We start from the raw sequence: 5,549 nt of genomic DNA on the forward strand, positions 1-5,549 counted from the left end.
GACTGGTCAGTATTAAGGACCAATTGGCAGGAGGTAGGGGCCTAATGGTGAGCTGATTGGTTGCTTTTCGATCCCAGCAGTGAGTATTTAAGTTCTAGTTTGAGAGGCTCACACAGAACTTGTTTACCAATGCTGAGCCTGAGAGGCCTGCCAGTAATTTGTTACATTATTACCAGAAAAAAGGCTGTCTGCCTAGCCTTTTTTCTAGCTATCTCCTGTCTCATTCCCCCTTCTGGAGTAGTAACCCTAACTGCCATTAGGGAGTGAGGTTGATGACCAGTCTGGCTACTTCCTGCTGATCATGGGCGTCCTTTGGGGTCGGCAACTAGGGATCCTCAGGAGGACGATCTAAAGGTCCTCCATAGAAAGAAGCTTGCATGCAAGTTTCCACCTGCATCACCATTTGGAGTTTGATGGCCTCTAGGCCAGAAGAAACAAACTTTACAAGAAAGTTAACCATTACATGGACCAAACACAAACAATACAACAAAAGGGGCTATTAAGGGAAAAACACATTGGATAGTGTAAATCCCTAGAGAGAATAAAAAAGATTATAACCAACTGGGTCCTGAAGACATCTGTTCTTGTAAAGAGTCAATGATTTTATTATCGTTTTATAACCTGTAAAATCTCTTTTACTTGGGAGAAAGTGTTAATATGGAAACAACAAGTTTCATTTAATAATGCGCGTGGTCCTCCACATTCCCCTGGTCATGAGCATATCCAACGTTTGAATAATTACCCTGTTGAGCCACATACGTAATGGAAGCTAGGACTAACCAGGCTCGGTGGCTCAGCCTGTAATCCCACGTCTTGGGAGGCTGAGGTGAGTGGATTGCCTGAACCCGCGGGTTCGAGACATGCCTGGGCAACTTGGCGAGACCTCATCTCTACAATAAATCAAAAAATCAGCCAGGCGTGGTAGCGCATGCTTATAATTCTGGCTACTCGGAAGGCTGAGGCAGGAGGATCGCCAGAGCCCAGCAGGTCGAGGCTGCGGTGGCCGGGAGCGGCCACTGCACTCCAGTCTGGGCGACAGAGTGAGACTCCAGCTCAAAAAAAAAAAAAGAAGCTAGGACTAATGATACTAAAAACAGGAAGCAAGAGAGAGTAGGCATTGTGCTTGTTCCTGTGAGGGAAATTTCTAAGGAAGAAAACAATCCCATGGACGCTCAGGATTAAGGGGTCCTGGACAGAGACGTCTACCGGTACAATTGAAATGAAAACAAAGGCAGTAAGTATGGGTAGAACCATCAGGAGAAAGTTCATAGGCAGTAAGTAGTGGCACTTATCTTTTACAATCTTTAGTTTGATTCTGGATGCTCTCCCAGTTCAGCTGGGGCAGCTTCTGAACTCCATGCTTTCACTCTGGTGTGATGGTTCCACAAGTCTATTCCAGTAACCCTCCTTACCTTCCATTGAGCCCCACGTTCGGACTCCAAAACTGATGAGGACTTTTCAGGTCAGCCTGGGCTTCGAGAGTGTCAGCTAAATGGGTCGGCCAGCCAAGCTCCAGAGGGGGTCGTCAAGGGGCTGGTAAGCCTAGCCCCAGAAGTGTCAGCTCTAATGGGCTGGCAAGCCAAGCCCTGAGAATGTTGCTGTTGGGTAGGCTGGCGAGCCTAGCCCTCGGAGTGTTGGCTCTAATGGGCTGGCAAGCCAGGCCCTGAGAGTGTTGCTGATTCAGTGGGCTGGTAAGCCTAGCCCTCCAAGTGTCTCAGCTTCGGAGTCTTGCCTTCTTCCGGCAGCTCTCCTGGTTCAGCCGGCTCCGATGATTTTCTGCAGTCCTTCAGGTCGCAGCTCTTCAGGGTCGAGGTTCTTGTCTCATGCCCAGGAAGAATGAGGGACACGGTTGGCCGGAAAGTGACAAAGCAGGATTTATTGAGAGGACAGAGAAGCTCCCATAGTGGGAGGGGACCCGATGGGGTTGGCCCTTGCTTTTTTTTTTTTTTTGAGGAAGGGTCTCTGTTACCCAGGCTGGAGTGCAGTGGCACAATCACTGCTCACCGCAGTGCCCCTTTTATGTTTTGCTTAACGTATGTGTTTGTGTTATGAACTTGGAGTATGTCCTTGGGCTTCTATCTTAAATACAAGTCCCTGTGACTCAAAAAAAAAAAAAGATTGGGTGTGGTGGCTCATGCCTGTAATCCCAGCACTTTGGGAGGTGGAGGCGAGAGGATTGCCTGAGCCTAGGGATTTGAGACCAACCTGGGCAACTTGGCAAGACCTCGTCTCTACAATAAACCAAAAAATTAGCTGGGCGTGGTGGTGCACCCCTGTGGTTCCAGCTACTTGGAAGGCTGGGGCGGAAGGATCACCCGAGCCCAGCAGGTAGAGGCTGCGGTGGCTGTGAGCATTCCACTGCACTCCAGCCTAGGTGATAGAGTGAGACTCCCACTTAAAAAAAAAATCTGGGTCTGTCTCAGCATTTACTCATCACCACAAACTCCCGCCCCAGGTCTTCACAATGCCATAATCCCTTACTTTACCCTTCAGCTAAAATAAATTCTCCACATTGCCACAATCCCTACCATTCCCTACTGCCTTCCCCGCAGCCTCCTTCATTCATTTCGGAGTCCTGCCTGTTGGTCACGTGACTCCTGTTGAAAGCTTCCTGCCTTCTTGGGGTTGGATCCTTGTCTTAGTCACCTCTGGCCCTGCCACCCAGCCAGGGGATGGCAAAGGACAGCAGCTCAGGAAATGATGGGGGGAAGAGAAGAGGAGTAATGAGGGGTTGTGAGAAGTGCTGGTGTGGAAGTGGTGGCTGCTTCATCCATTCAGGGTGCCGAGGAGCAGACACCCTCTGGGCTCTTGGGGAAGCTGAGGTGGGAACAGCAGTGTGCTACTCCAGCCCAGTGCTCTGGAATCAGACTGTCTGGGTAGAATCCCAGCATCACCCCTTTCTGTGACTCAAGCTCTCTGTGCTGTAGGTCCCTGGTCTGTAAAATAGGGATAATAATTAGAGCTTCCTAATTTACATGGCTTAAACGACAGGTAAAGCACATGACGGTGACATAGGAAGGACTCAAACATGAGTCATTATTTTATTTGGCATTTATTAAGAGCCTACTGTGTGCCAGAAGCCAGAAGGCACCAAAGCCACTGTGTAGAGAAATCTGCCCAGGAAGAAGACACACTCCAAAGCTTCTCAGCTTTCTGTCCCCTGATCTGTTTTTGTTTTGTTTTGTTTGGCAGGGCCTGGAACACTTTATTTGAGGGGGAGGGCAGAAGTTTTTATTTTTATTTTTTATTTTTTTGAGTCAAGGTCTCACTCTCGCCCAGGCTGGAGTTCAATGGTACACTCAGGACTCATCACAGCCTTGACCTCCTGGGCTAAGGCCACCCTCCTGCCTCAGCCTCCTGAATAGCTGGGACTGCAGGCGTGTGCCACCATGCCCTGCTAATTTTTTGTAGAGAGGAGGTCCTGCTATGTTGCCCAGAATAGTCTCGAACTCCTGGGCTCAAGGAATCCTCCTGCTTCAGCCTCCCAAAGTGCTGGGATTACAAGTGTGAGCCCCTGTGTGGAGCCTCTTTCTTTCTTTCCTTTTTTTTTTTTTTTTTTGAGTTAGAATCTCACTCTTGTCACCCAGGCTGGAGTGCAGTGGCACGCTCACAGTCACTGCAGCCTCGACCTGCTGGGTTCAGGTGATCCTTCCGCCTCAGCCTTCAAGTAGCCGGAACTACAGGTGCTCACTTCCACGCCCGGCTAAGTTTTTGATTTATTGTAGAGATGAGGTCTCACCAAGTTGCTCAAGCTATTCTTGAGCCCACGGACTCAGGCAGTCCTCTCACCTCGGCCTCCCAAAGTGCTGGGATTACAGGCTCGAGCCACCGCCGGCCTTCTTTCTTTTTTTAAGGCCCACGCTGGCCTTGAACTCCCTGGCTCAAGGGATCCTCCCACCAGCTTCGTGAGAAGCAGGGTTACAGGCACACTTTGAGCTCTTCAGCAGGACTTGGGAAAAGACTTGAGGGGAGTTTTCAGCCTAACCTCAGGCCATCCCTTGCTTCCTTGGTTTGCAGTGGTCTCCCAGGTGGGGCCCAAGGTGCACCCAACAGAAGGGCCTTTGGTGCATTCTCGATGCTTCCAGCCTGGCTGCGCAGGGGCTGAAATAAGTCTATGGAGCTCCTGGTCCAGGAACTTTCGGTCCTGGGAAAATAGCGCCACCTGCTGAGCGCTGTGTACCCTCAGTGTTTTATTTTATTTTTTTTTTGAGTTGGAGTCTCACTCGGTCATCCAGACTGGAGTGCAGTGGCATGCTCCCAGCCACCGCAGCCGCGACCTGCTGGGCTCCGGCGATCCTTCCGCCTCAGCCTTCCAAGTAGCTGGAACTGCAGGCGCGCTACCACGCCCGGCTAATTTTTTGATTTATTGTAGAGATGAGGTCTCACCAAGTTGCCCAGGTGGGTAACGAACCCGCGAACTCAGGCGCCCTCAGTCCTGACCTTGTCTAAGTCTGCATGGGGGAGATCATAAGTGCGGGACTGAGTAGGGGTGTATTTGCAGGGTATATCATGAAGCTGTGGTTGTGGAGCTGTATGGAATTGAAACTGCCCACATAAATTTAATATCAGGAACGGGTAAAAGCTGTAAAAGCTACTCCAGCCCTGAAAAGCTGCAGCTGTCGTTAGAATTTAACAAATATCTAGCCGGGCGCAGTGGCTTAAGCCTGTTATCCTAGCACTTTGGGAGGCTAAGGCGAGAGGATTGCCTGAGCTCACGAGTTCGAGACCAGCCTAGGCAACTTGGTGAGACCTCACCTCTACAATAAATAAAAAAATAGGCCGGACATGGTGGCATGCGCCTGATGTTCCAGCTACTTGGAAGGTTGAGGTGGAAGGATCATCTGAGCCCAGCAGATCGAGGCTGCGGTGGCCGGGAGTGTGCCACTGTGCTCCAGCCTGGGTGACAGAGTGAGACTCCAACTCTAAAAAAGAAAAAAGAATTTAACAAATATCTGCTGGCCACGGTGGCTCACTCCTGTTAATCTCAGCACTTTGGGAGGCTGAGACAGGAGGATCCCTGGAGCCTAGGGTTCAAGACCACTCTGGGCAATATGGCAAGACCTCGTCTCTATGAAAAAAAAAAGGCTAACTGGAAGGGTTGCCTGAGCCCAGTAGGTCAAGACTGCTGTGGCCATGATCATGCCAAGCACTCCAGCCTGAGCTGCAGAGTGAGATTCTGACAAAAAAAAAAAAAAAATTAGCTGGGTGTGGTGACATGCATCTGTAGTCCCAGCTACTCCAGAGGCTGAGGCGGGAGGATAGCCTGCGCTAAGTATCACCTGAGCCCAGGAGGTTGAAACTGCGGTGAGCCATGATCATGCCACTGCATTCCCGCCTGGAAGATAGAGTGAGACCCCAACTCAAATTTTTTTTTTTAACTTAAAAAAAAAAAGAATTTAGCCGGGCTCGGTGGCTCAGCCTGTAATCCCGCGCCTTTGGGAGGCTGAGGTGAGTGGATTGCCTGAGCCTGCGGGTTCGAGACCCACCTGGGCAACTTGGCGAGACCGCATCTCTACAATAAATCAAAAATCAGTCAGGCATGGTAGTGC

This window comes from Carlito syrichta, unplaced genomic scaffold (genome assembly GCF_000164805.1).
Source record: "Carlito syrichta isolate Samal-C Ts95f unplaced genomic scaffold, Tarsius_syrichta-2.0.1 Scaffold153593, whole genome shotgun sequence".
In the NCBI taxonomy this organism is placed as follows: Eukaryota; Metazoa; Chordata; class Mammalia; order Primates; family Tarsiidae; genus Carlito; species Carlito syrichta.